At 49.0% G+C, this 13320-nt stretch overlaps 1 long non-coding RNA gene across 1 annotated transcript in view; it reads left to right on the forward strand.

The window, feature by feature from the left end:
- Window positions 1-6062: 6062 nt before the first annotated feature.
- The window catches only part of LOC141981292 (uncharacterized), a 56032-nt gene continuing 48774 nt past the window's right edge, over window positions 6063-13320 (forward strand). Inside the window, exon 1 of the long non-coding RNA XR_012637721.1 lies at window positions 6063-6158. This is a non-coding gene — a long non-coding RNA (uncharacterized LOC141981292). The remainder of the gene's footprint in view (window positions 6159-13320) is intronic.

Consider the following 13320-nt stretch of genomic DNA (forward strand, 5'->3'; position numbering starts at 1 on the left):
CTGATTTTTTTGACATTAGCACGCACCCTCTTGAAGTGTATTTCCACTATAATTTATAGCCCTATTTCTAGAACAGGTTGGAAGTTTCTTTGGAGTTCCATGGTTCGTGTGATGCTTATCTCATGCTTTAACAGTGAGGGTAATTAAGCACTGGAAAAGCTTACTATGGATCCTGGTGGATTCTCCATCACTGGCAATTTTTAAATCAAGATTGGATGTTTTCCTAAAAGATCTGCACTAGTTCAAACAGAAATGTTTGGGGGGGGGGATGTTCTGTGATCTGTGCTATGCAGGAGGTCAGAAGAGATTATCACAACTGTCCCTTCTGGACTTGGAATCTTGCTGAAGTAGGTCCAGTGGTCATCTGCCTGATAGTCTCACCAGTCCGGGCAGGGTAGGTTAATCAGAGAATGAGTTGTATGCACAAGGCTTACAATGTTCATCTCTGATTGGTTTGTATTTTTACTTAACTAGCACCACACCCTTTTTTCCTTCCTTTAAGATGTACTACAAGAGATCAATGAAAATAGTGCATTTGCACTACTTCCCTGGGGATGAATTGTGAGGTTCATAGTCATCATTATCCATCCCATTCTGTTTCTTGAAAAATTACATTTTTGAAGGTAATACAGATGGTCCAGTAAAAAAGTTAATTAGCTGAGAGGAATCTGGTGATGATACACTTTTGTGTAAGGGACTGAAACACCATTCAATTGATACTGACATATAAAATGTTAACAAGAATAGGTTAATAAGATGAATAATGGTGGAGAAATCTTTGACAAACGATAGCTATGGGAATAACGTAACAAAATCCATATAGGACAAGCCAATAAATTATTGTAAGGATAAGACACCAGCGGTGTAAATCCAAGGTAGTTCAGATTTTTGCACACACATAAACCCCTGTGCCAGTGGGAATGAATCAAGCTCCTGGAGTATATTTATTGTACTATGTGATATTCTGATATGCCCCTAAAAAAGCTCATACACTATCACATTTTCCATTACTTATGGACTGTTGTTAACTCTTCAGACACAATGCTGAGAGACATGCGCCTTCTGTGGACGCAGACTTCTCTGTAGCTATCCATGCTTTTGTCAGCTCTGGGCTGAATTACCATGTGTGTGGGAACTAGGAGTGAAGGGGGTACTGCTGCAGCACCTCAGGTATTACGCAGGGCTCTGCTCCTGGCCCTGCACCTAGGGTCCCAGCTGTCACCTGCACCTGGGCTCCACTCCTGGCCCCACACACAGGGTCCCAGCTCCCAGCCCTGCATCCAGGATTCTGCACCCACCCCCAGCTGTGGACCCATCCTTGGTCCCCTTATCCCTGTCTGCATCTCCCCCTCCTGGAGCCGTGGCCTTGCTCCCGGCCCCAGGTCTAGGGGGTGGAGGTTGGCGCATGGACAGGGGTAATGGGGGGGGGATGAGGTAAAAAGGGGGCTTTGCAGTTTTGCTGGCTTTCAGCACCCCCACTATAAGAAGTGTTCCAGTGCCACTGTGGATTACTGCTCTACATGGGGCTATCACTAGAAAACAAAAGCTTGTGCAGAATGTGGCTGCTACTTGTTAACCATGGTTTCCTACATGAGCACTGTGTTCAGAGATCCTCACTGCCTACGCTTGGTTTCAGGATGAAGTTTCAGGTGGTGTTTTTTGGCCTAGGTAGCACCAAGGGTGGAATTCACCCCTGTTAGGGTTGCCAACTTTCTAATCACACAAAACCGAACATCCCTGTCCCGCCCCTTTGCTGAGGCCCCACCCCTGCTTGCTCCATCCCCCCTCCCTCCACTGCTCACTGTTCCCCACCCTCACTCACTTTCGCTGGGATGGGGCAGGGGGTTGGCGCAGGCCTGCTGACATTTGAGCTGCGCCCGTGCAAACGCAGTCCCCCTGACATTTGAGCGGTGCTGTACCTGGGCTGGCTAGTGCCCAGCGAGCGGCCGGCTGTGCTGCTGGGCTCGCTCTTCCGGCACGGCCAGGGCTTCCACATGCCTGCCCAGTAGGGTTGCCAGCTGTCTAAACACACAAACCCAAAGACTTTTGCCCCGCCCCCTGCTACACCCCTTCTCTGAGACCACACCCCTGTTCCACCCCTTCTCTGAGGCCCTGCCCCCTGCTCACTCCATCCCCCTTCCCTCCGTCACTCACTCTCCCCCACCCTCACTCACTTTCACCAGGCTGAGGCACGGGGGAGTTGGGGTGCGGGGGGGGGGGCGAGGTGTGGGCTCTGAGAGGGAGTTTGGGTGCGGGAGGGGCAGCAGGGTGCAGGCCTGGGAGGGAGTTTGGGTGTGGGAGGAGGTGAGGAGGGCGGCACTTACCTTGGGTGGCTCCCGAAAGTGACTGGCACATCCCTCTGGCAGTGGCTCTGAGGTGGGGGGCCCAAGGAGACTCCGCGCACTGCCTCTGCCCGCAGGCACCGCCCCTGCAGCTCCCATTGGCTGTAGTTCCCAGCCAATGGGAGCTGTGGAGCCAGGGCAGGGGCAGCGCAGGGACATGCTGGCCGCTTCTGGGAGTGGTGCGGAGTCAGGGTGGGCAGGAAGTCCGCCTTAGCCCCGCTGCACTGCCAGTGGCAGCAGCGGCCAGGGGCCCCCAGGCCCTTTTAAATCACCCAGGCCCCTGGGCAATTGCCCCCTTTGCTGCCCCCCATCCGTGGGCCTGGGTTGGCATGTGTGCGCGGGGGGGTGAGGGCCCTGGGCTAGGGGTGCAGGCTCTGGGGTGGGGCCAGGGATGAGGCATTTAGGGTGCAGGAGGGAGCTGCGGGCTGGGGCTGAGGGGTTTGGAGTGCGGGAAGGTGTGTGGGCTCCAGCTGGGGGTGTGGGCTCTGGGGCTGAGGGGTGCGGGAGGGGGCTCCAGGCTGGGCCAGGGGGTTGGGGTGTGGGGGGGTGAGGGCTCCAGCTGGGAGTGGGGCCAGTGATGAGGGGTTTGGGGCACAGGAAGGGGCTCCAGACTGGGGCAGGGGTGTGAGGTCTCAGCGGCACTTACCGCAGCTCTGAGGAAGTGGCTGCCAGGTCCCTGCGGTCGCTCTGTGCGGTGGGTGCTGCCTTTGTGCCCACAGGCACCGCCGCCACAGCTCCCATTGGTCGCAGTTCTCAGCCAACGGGAGCTTCGAAGCTGGAACTCAGGGCAGGGGCAGTGCGCAGAGCGTCCTGGTCCCTGGCCACCAGAGCACCTAGGGGCCACAGGGACCTGGCGTCCGCTTCCTGTGGCAGCGCGGTGCCAGGGCAGGTAGGGAGCCTGCCTTAGTCCCGGGCCCCTACTGCTCTGCCAGTCGGCCTTTTAACGGCCCAGTCAGCAGTGCCAACCAGAGCTGCCAGGGTCCCTTTTCGACCGGCCGACCCTAACCCTTGTGCTGACACCATTCCAATCCGACCCCTCAAAGACAGGATTCACTGGTGCATAGGCCTATGCTGGGTGTCTGCACCTGGGTGAACTTCACCCTAAATGGTTTGGGTCTGTCTCAGAGATCTCCTTGGGTGATACAACAGATGTGTGATCAGCTGAGGTGGAGTATAATAAGCGCTAACAAATCCCCTGATATAAGTGGGATAGGCAGGGTCCTCTCAGTGAAGGGGCTTTAATCTAGAATTCACTTCCCTCTTTGGTCTGCCAGAGCCTGGATTCTGAGACCTCCAGGGCTCATCTTTTTCCCCAGTCTGGATGAGAATTTGAAGAAAGGTTTCTGTAGTGGAAGGAGGAGGAGAAGTTTGCTCTGTTGGGAACATGAGCTCTTTTTGATCTCATTTAAGGCACCAAACTGGGAGTGAGGAAATCTGGGTTCTGTTCTCAGATGCGTTACAGATTTCTTGTGTAACTGTAGACGAGCCACTTAGCCTACACCCATCAAAGGGGATGAAGAATATTAGATGTCCCTTTGGAAGGGCGTTTGAGACCAATGAATGGAAAGTTCTGTCCATGAACACCAATTATTTAGGGCAGAACGAATCATCTATCGGTAGTTATTTACTTAGGGCCAGACTTTCAGAAGAGCTCAGCAGATTGTTGGATGCTAAACACTGTTGAGAACAGTGACAGTAGGGCCAGATTTTCCAAGGTATTTAGGCACCTAAAGATGCAGATAGTGGGATTTTCGAAAGCATCAAAGCAGGTTAGGTACCTAACTCTCATTCCCATGAAATCCCACTCCCACATGACAATAAAAAAGTTGTAAGATATCCAGGTAATAGTATTTAACAGTAAAACTACACCCATTCACTTTCTTCTTTTTAAATTACTTATCTTTCCCTCTCTGGGGGAATGCCTAATCTCTGCCGGACTTTCTGGTGACTGTGCCATATGCCATGACTGGAAGGATATACTGGTTGTTGACCTCCCTTTATAGGATAAGGGGGAGATTGCTTTACATTATGTCTTTCATCTTCCTTAATATGCTCCACACTACCCTAGCTCGCCTCTTGATTTTTTCCATCTGGCCAAAACTTTTGTGTACCTCACCTGAAATATAAAACCTTTCAAAATACACCCTTCCATCTCCTCTTATGATCTAGTGATGGCGGATGTGACTGGAAGGTCAGAAGTCTGCGATTAGTTGTGACCTTGCTCTTGGGCTCCAAACTGGCAGTGGGTTACAGACTTTGAACTTGGCATCCTGACAAATTGTCACTACCACATACCGAAAAACAACCTACTCTTAAGTCTGTGGGAGGGTAAGGGGTAAAAGGAGGAGGGGTGGATTCTTTCAAAGAGCAGAACTATTCCACACAGCATGACACAGAGACAGAAAGGTTTAACCCAGGAACCTCAAGGTAAAACCTTGACAGTTACTAACTCCTAGAATGAAGCAAGAAATGCTCTTAATTGAATCCTAACTGGCTCAGACGATGTGGATTGTGGATACCACCTGAGCTCTTATTTTTAAAGGGTGAGCTGCCAAGCTACAGTGAAAACTGAGTTGAGCCCGGTTTTTTATGCTGAAAGCCTCTCACATTTCACAAATCTGAGGATCAGTAAAGCCTGGCTTCATGGTGCATCCAGCATAGAAATCAGTTTTAATGTAATTAAAATATAGTCATTGTCATTAGTTATTTTTCCATAGATTTTTAAGAGCAGAAGGGACCATTATATCCTCTGCATCACACAAGCCATAGAATTTCATCATTACTCCTGCATTGAGCCCAGTAACTTGTGTCTGGCTAAAGCATATCTTCCAGGAAAGTGTCCAGTGTAGATGGGAGGACATCAAGAGATGGAGAATCCCCCACTTCCCTTGGTAGTTTGTTCCAATAGTTAATCACTGTTAAAATTTGCCTTATTTCTAATATGAATTTGTCTGGCTTTAGCATCTAATCTAGCGAAGAAAGGCACAAGAACCAATGATTGAAGAGTCCTTTGGTACCCTGTGAAAGAACTTACATGCTTTAATCAAGTCATCTCTTGATCTTTTTGGTAAGCTAAACAGATCGAGCTCCACTGTAAGGCCTTTTTTTTCCCAAACCTCGGATCACTTTTGTGGCTCTTCTCTTCACCCTCTCCACCGGGTAACTGTCAGACATATACTACAGGTTTCAGAGTGATAGCCGTGTTAGTCTGTATGTACTAGGCGCTTTAGAAATAAACAGACCTGTCTCCTGCCCCAACCAGCTGGCAATCTCGTTTTATACATGACACAGCAAGCGCAAATGACGCACATTGGGGACGGGATGGAGGAAGGAAGGGGAAGAGTTATAACAATAAAAACATGCCGATATTCAGTTCAAGCCTGTGCACATCTTGGTGGTTCAGTTAAAGGTTTAAATATCATTTGGTGCATTAGCTGACATCATGAAGGGTAGCAAGACAGGAGTGAGTTTTAAGGAGGGATTTGAATGAAACAGAGGTGCTTGACACACCTCAGTAGGGAAGGTGCACTACACACAGGGGGCAGTGTGGAAGATGATACGGTGATGGGAGTGTGAAATCGCAAGTCTCTGACCATATCCCAGAAATGCCTCATTCTGCGACATCAGGGATAGCACCGGGGCAATGAGACTGCAGCTCTGTGCAGTGACGCAGACTGAAGGAGTGCCGCGTGCTCTGCTCGCACTATATAGCCCTAGATTGTGACTTGGGCTGCACATCAACCCCCGTTACATCCTGGGCTTGGGGGTCACAAGAGAAAGCATCGCTGCTTGTCCGTTACTCTCTCCTCGGAGCAGGTGAGCAGGGAGGGGGGATAGACAGAGTATTTGCCCTACCCCCATTATCCAGCTGAGCTGGCATGGAGAGGGGCATCATAATTTATTAACAGCTACAATACATTATTACCACTTGGGAGCAAGGTGGGAAATTGAGGCACCCTGAGCTATAATGTCTTCCCTGGGGCAGCCCAGCTAGGCACCACCTCTTCGATGGGCTGTGCCCTTGGGACCAATCTAGCTCTAACAAATAATAACGTAACACGGAAGATACATTCCAGGGAACCTTCAGGCTTTCATAGAGAGGGAAAGCGGAATGTTAATATTAGTTCAGCCTTATTTCTGTTTTTAAGGCCCCCACAGCCTGGTTCAGGGATTATTCAGCCGCTAAACCTCTGCTTACCTCAGCTTTCATTGTCGTTTTGAAGTTCCTCTTTAAAACAGGAAAAACTGCATCTGGTAGAAATATAAGCCAAGTATAACAATGGCTCAGGGCTTGATCGAAAGCCACTGAAGTCCGTGGGAATCTTTCAATTGACTTCCATGGGCTTTGGATCAGGCCTGTAGTGCGCAGTTATTCTGCAGCGGCACCAAGAAGTAAAGCGATGACTAAACATCACAAAAAGTCATTCTTTTAAACACTGAAAATATTAGAAAGGATCTGAAAGGAGATCTACAAAGAAACCATCTTTGTGTGCCCTCTGCTCAGCCATGAGGTCTCTTTTTTTCCAGTAGATTATTATTATTGTTAGCCTAGGAGCCCTAGGCATGGACCAAGACCTCACTGTGCTAGGCGCTGTACAAACACAGACCAAAAAGAAGGTCCCCACTCCAATGAGCTTACAATCTAAATATATAATGCGAGAGCTATCACATGGACACAGACAGACAGGAGCGAACAAGGGAAGAACGAGATAATATTGGCAATAGGTAGTAGTTACCAGGGTGGAGGCAACTTGTATGCAAAGTTGTTGACCTATCAGTGCTGCCTGGTTAACTTCCAGCTGTGGCCCTAATAGCAAGTATTCCATAGAAAAAACACTGTTTTGTAAGTCCTGGCCAGCACTTAATGATATGCTTATTTTATTACATTGCTGACATGCAAACAGGTGCTCTGAGTAGATATTTTGTCCAGTGGATGCTTCTTTTCAGATCCCTGTCAGTCGAAGTGATCTCCCGCTTCCGGGTGGTAACCTCCAGTTTGTATATAGGCTGAGATTAGACACCCACAAATCCCCCAGCCTTTATGCATAGTAGACCCGAGATGAAGGGAAAACAGAATGTTATGGGGCTATGACTGAAATGTCAAAGATCTGTGGAAAGTGTGAGAGACAGCACTAACAAGGAGAGGAAGAGGGTTTAACCTTTGTTCCAGAAGCTATAAATCACCATCCAGAGGCTAAAGAGTTATTAGGAACGCTGCACTGGTAAGCTACAGGCATGCCATTGGGCTAGGAAAAGCGATGGTGGTGGAAGGAGCAATTTTCCACAGCTCCAGAGGAGTGCTAGAGCTTTCCTCCTGTTTAGAAAGGCAACAGTGCCTCCTTCCACACCAACGCAAGGGAGTAAGGGGACATAATACACCCATTTTGCTATTGTGTGGGCAACGTGGATCACTGGTGTGGGGAGGGGAGAGGAGAGCAGCTTCAGTGGGACTGCTGCTCCCCTTCCCTTGCAAGTTGGTGGAGAATGGATGGGCGTGGGTGAAGCCTTAATTCCCTGCCTCCCCTCCCTGGCAAGTGCACCGGCCAGCAGAGCTGGACCAGCACATATGGTGAAGTATTCTATGCCAGGTATGGGTTGGTGCATATTACTTCCCCTCCTGGAGCAGAGGGGGAACCAGATTGTGACTCTTTAAGACACAGGGCCAAGCACCCTCATCGAGGACTTGTATAGCTCTATTGACTTCTGTAGAGTTCATGACCCTATTGACTAGACTGGAGCTACATCAAGTTACACCTGCTGAGAATACGGCCCACAATATGGTTCCTAGTCAGCTGCCAGGGCAGTACAACCACATACCATCCCTGCTTAGGCCTTGTGGTAAAACCACACTCTAGCCCTCCAGGAGAAAGAATCACTGCAACAGTAGAAGGCTCTGGTTGGGCTCCATAGTGCTAGTAGCCAAGGGTGGCGCTCAGGAGGCAGAGAGCTCAGATTCACGGGGGACACGTGTGCAAAGCTGATCTGAATCATTCAGCCCTCTGATGTCTGGAAAATTGGGAAGGGTAGTTTTGCAGAACTGGGCTTCCTGGCAAGATTTTAGTTCTTTAGAGACTGGCCCCCAAAAGAGCAAAAATGAAGACAGAAGAGAAAAGAAAGGAGCTACCTGAACGCTGAAGGAGTGGCACTGCTTGAGTTTGGCATAGGAGAGCTCCTTCTTTTTGGAGAACTGGGCGGTCCTACCCCTAGCCAGATGCCGTGGCAGTTTATTGGCACTGGCATGTGTTATGCAGGTCAGACTAGATGCTCTAATGGTCCCTTCTGGCCTTAAAAAAAAAAAAAAAAAAATCTATGAATCAGTTTTTCACCCTGCGTGGTGTTTGTGGCAGGGGCTGGGGCCAAAAGGCGTGAATTACCCCTGGCCAAATCCCACCTGGTGCTGCACAGATGCACGAGTGCAGGGGGAAGGGAGTCACTCTCCTTGCATGGCCGCAGGGATGCTAACTCAGCACTAAAGCTCTCACACTCAAAAGGGGCGTTGGCTGGCAGTGAAAGGGTGTGGCCAGCTGACTAATGCTCCTGCTGTGGTCTGCAGCCTGCATTAACAGGGGGTGATGTTGTCCCTTTTCAAAGGAGCAGCCAACCGATCCTGTCCTCTGCCACAGAGATGCCACTTGTAAGTAACACAGAGCCTGCCCTAGCCCATTCTTCTCACCTGCTATAGTGCAACTTCTACCTAAAAGGTCACGGGGGGATAGGGAGAATTATTAAAGCAATTGCCTTTTCTGCCCTGGGATTTCAGACACTTACGTAGCTGCACTGTGCAAATCTCTAATATAGACACAATTTAAGCCAGTGCAGCACTTTTGGCAGTAGTGTAAACAATATGTCCAGCAGGGATTTGCACCAGAACAAAATCACTGTGCCTGAAATCCTAATATAGACAAGGTTTCGTCATATTCCTGATCACTCCCAAACATTTATTTAATTAGGATCATGTTATGTTGGCAAACACTTGCAAAAAAACCTCCCTGGGCATTTCACAGTATGTTCTTATTAGTTTGCAGGAAAGGGCACAGGAATAAACACTTTTTCTGAACTCTGTCCTTCTTTGTGTTTTCACCCAACGAGAGAGATCCTTGCGTTTACACCTTGGGATTTGTTGGTCTCAATTCAGGCTACATCTCTGACAGACAAAAACAATATGCTGGCGTTGACTCTGTCAAATTATAGCTCAAATTTTACCAAAGGAAAATTGCTTTCAAAGTAAATGTAAATTAATTTAATTGGGTCCTATTATCACTTCCTCTGGGAGCCTGCAAGGATAATCCAGCGCTGAAGTAATTAATTGGGTGTGAAGTAGCTACTGTGCCAAAACTCACTTGTATAGAAGGAAATGCACAGACTTCTTGGCTTGAACATTACCTGCCGCGTCTCGGCTTTGTTCCTTGGCAGAGGGAAGTGAATCATTGTGCATAGCTTTGCAATTAAACGCTTACTTAAATGCCACACTATTAAAAAAAAATAGGGAGGTAGTTGCTCATTACAGGCTGAACAGACTCGACTTTTCCCCACCCAGTTAGAGTCTATTCCAGTGGTTCTCAAAGCCGGTCCGCCACTTGTTCAGGGGAAGCCCCGGCGGGCCGGACTGGTTTGTTTACCTGCCGCGTCCGCAGGTTCGGCCGATCGCGGCTCCCACTGGCCGCGGTTCGCCGCTCCAGGCCAATGGGGGCTACGGGAAGCGGCGCGGGCCAAGGGACGTGGCAGGTAAACCAAACCGGCCCGGCGCGCCAAGGGCTTTCCCTGAACAAGCTCCGGACCAGCTTTGAGAACCACTGGTCTCTTCTGCTTTTCAAAGGGAAAGTCCCTAAAGAGGCCTGCCGTTGCTGTAACTGAAGACACACATTTTGTGGTTTTTCATGGCTTAATATGGTCTTAATTTAGTTGCACATTTTTCTCCCCGCCCTGTCTTTTAATGAAGCAATATTGTCCAATGGTTAGAGCAGGAGACTGGGGGGTGTGTAGCAAAGCAACAACGCACCAGTGCGACGCCTCCTGCTGGTCATCTGGGAATTAGCTCTTTTCCAGCTTACAGAGTGCCCTCTGAAGGCCAGTGTCTCACCAGGAACTGGCCCTGCGTCCCTCCCAGACCCCGGTACCCCTTTACTTTGGGGTTCTGCCCCAGCAGTACCCCCACACTCTGGGTCTCCCCACCCAGGGGAACCCCCAACTCTCTATCCCCACCTTGCCTCAGTGGCTACTGCCAGTCATCATCTAGCCCCCACTCACTGGGGCAGACTGCAGTCTGTAAAGGCCACTCATCATTGGCAAGGGGTTAGGACCTGCTGCCTTTACCTATCCTCGGGCTGCCCCTCTGCAGCCCCAGTACCTTTTGACCTTCAACAAGGCCTGCAGCCTGGGGGTTTACCAGGCTAGAGCTCCCCAGCACTGCTCCACTTAAGGTACCTTGCTCCTAGGCAGCTAGCCCTTCCCACTCCAGGGCTAGAGTGAAATTCCTCTGGCTTCTAGCCCACAGCCCTCTTATCAGGGCCAGCTAGGCACTAATTGAGCTGGCCACAGCTGTGGCTGCTTCCCCAATCAGCCTAGCTTGGCTGCTTTTAACCCCTGTTCTCCAGGAGTGGGGCAGCTGCCCCACTACAGGGTGGGAGTGGAGTAATGAGGAATGGGTGGAAGAACACTAGTATTGGGGGAAGAGGTGCATGGGGAAAGGCGGGGTACTCCCTGAAGGAGTAGGGAGAATGGGCAAGGAGACATCCCTTAGGGTCAGCAGGGGGAGCACCCCTAGCCAGCAGCAATGAATGGAGAATGGGATGACTGACACACTTCGGGGCAGCAATGAGAGCAGATGGGGTGACACTCCTATGGGTAGAGTAGTGATTGGGGGGTGATGGGGAGACATCTCTGGGAGTTTTAAGACTCCTGGTCTCAGCTAGGCTGCGTGATCCTGAGCATGTCGTTTAGGTCCCAATTTGGCTTCCGCCAACATCAGTATGAATGCGGACATGCCCTTAACATCTCTGTACCACTGTTTCCACATCTGTAAAGCAAGGGAAATAGTTGCCTCCCTCTCAGGGGTGTGGTGAGGGTTAATTAACACAAAGTGCTTTGAGAGTCTCAGAGGAAAGGTGTTCTCGTGTGCAAAGCACTTATTATTTCTCCTATCCTCTTTCCCTGGCGCCTGTCCCTGTAAAAATACTTCTACAAGTCAGCCTGCTTTGTTTTCTGTTTCACTTAGGGCAAATTGTATATATAATATTCCAGCTCAGCAAGGCTTCCCCACTCCATCTGCTCCTTTATTATAAACTATAGCATTAGGCTAAGAGAACTCTCAAAGGGCACTGAACCCAATTAGAAGGCTGTCCTGGGAGGCATAACGTTTCATGGAGCTGTACAGCTGAGCATGTGCACACTCACTGATACACAGAACACAGTGGACAAGAACCACACAGCTCAAATGTAGTTAAAGGAACAAATCCCAAAGCTATAGCTCGGTTCTTACTCTGTCCTTACGTCATTGTCATAGAATCATAGAAACTCAGGGCTGGACGGAACCTCGAGAGGTCATTGAGTCCAGCTCACTGAGGCAGGACCAAATAAACCTAGACTGTCCCTGACAGGTATTTGTCCAACCTGTTCTTAAAAACCTCCAGTGGTGGGGATTGTAGAACTTCCCTTGGAAGCCTAGTCCAGACCTTAACTACCCTTATAGTTAGAAAGTTTTTTTCTAATATCTAACCTAAATTCCCCTTGCTGCAGATTAAGCCCATTACTACTTCTCCTAACTTCAGTGGACATGGAGAACAATTAACCCCCATCCTCTTTCTAAGAGCCCATAACAGATTTGAAGGCCGTTATGAACCCTCCCAACCCAATCTTCCTTTCTCAAGGCTAAACATCCCAAGTTTTTTTAACCTTTCCTCATAGGTCAGGTTTTCTAAATCTTTTATCATTGTTGTTGCTACCATCTGGACTTTCTCCAATTTGTCCACATCTTACCTAAAGTTTGGTGCCCAGAACTGAGCACGGTACTCCAGCTGAGGCCTCACCAGAGCCGAACCGAGTGGCACAATTAGCTCCTGTATCTTACCTACGACACTCCTGTTAATACACCCCAGAAGATTCGTTTTTTTCACAACTGCATCATGATGACGAAGGGCTACTTCACTAGTCAAGAAGTTAGAGAGGGAATGAAAAGGGGGGAGAGAGGGCAGAATGGATTTTGCAAGCACGTGGTCCACAACTCCAAGGGAGATCTGCTCTGAGCCACAGAGGCAGGGCAGCTGAACAGGCCCCCGAGAGGAAGAGCTCTGTCCAGATATTTAATGGGACTTTGCCTGAGAAAAAAGCATAGGCGCTGGCCCTATAAAAACATGCAGTATCACACAGCTAAAGAACTAAAATAGAAATATATCACCTTTAATTTTAGCATTTGGACTATGGGCCTGAACCCTATTGTGCTAGATGCTGTGCAAACATATTACCAGGCTGAGGAATTAACCATCAGCCTCCCTCTTACCTCTCTCATTTATTTCATTCTTTCCCCCTCCATGTATTGTTTGAGGGCCCAGTTCTTCTCCAGTGAAGTGAATGGGAATTTCCCCATTAAATAAATTCAAAAGAAGCAGGAACAGGACTACATTAATACTCATTTATAAATGGTAAATTAGAGTGTGTGCTGAATAAGACCTAGATCCTCTATACGCTTTTCTTCAGTAGATCTCAGAGCGCTTTACAAAGTAGGTCAGTATCATTATCCCCATTTCACAGATGGGGAAACCGAAGCACAGAGAGGTGAGCCGACTTTCCCTGTATCACCCAGCAGCCAAGCTGTGAACAGAATGCAGGTTCTTGAGTTCCAGGCCACTGCTCAATCTACTAGATGGGAAACCAAGGCACAGAGATAATAAGTTTGAGATTTTCAAAGGTGACTAGGGAATTTTAATAGGAGCTGTGTGACTAATGCCCAGATGCTCAAAGATAGTTAGATATTGAACTGAGA

Source organism: Natator depressus, chromosome 1, assembly GCF_965152275.1.
Source record: "Natator depressus isolate rNatDep1 chromosome 1, rNatDep2.hap1, whole genome shotgun sequence".
NCBI lineage: Eukaryota > Metazoa > Chordata > Testudines > Cheloniidae > Natator > Natator depressus.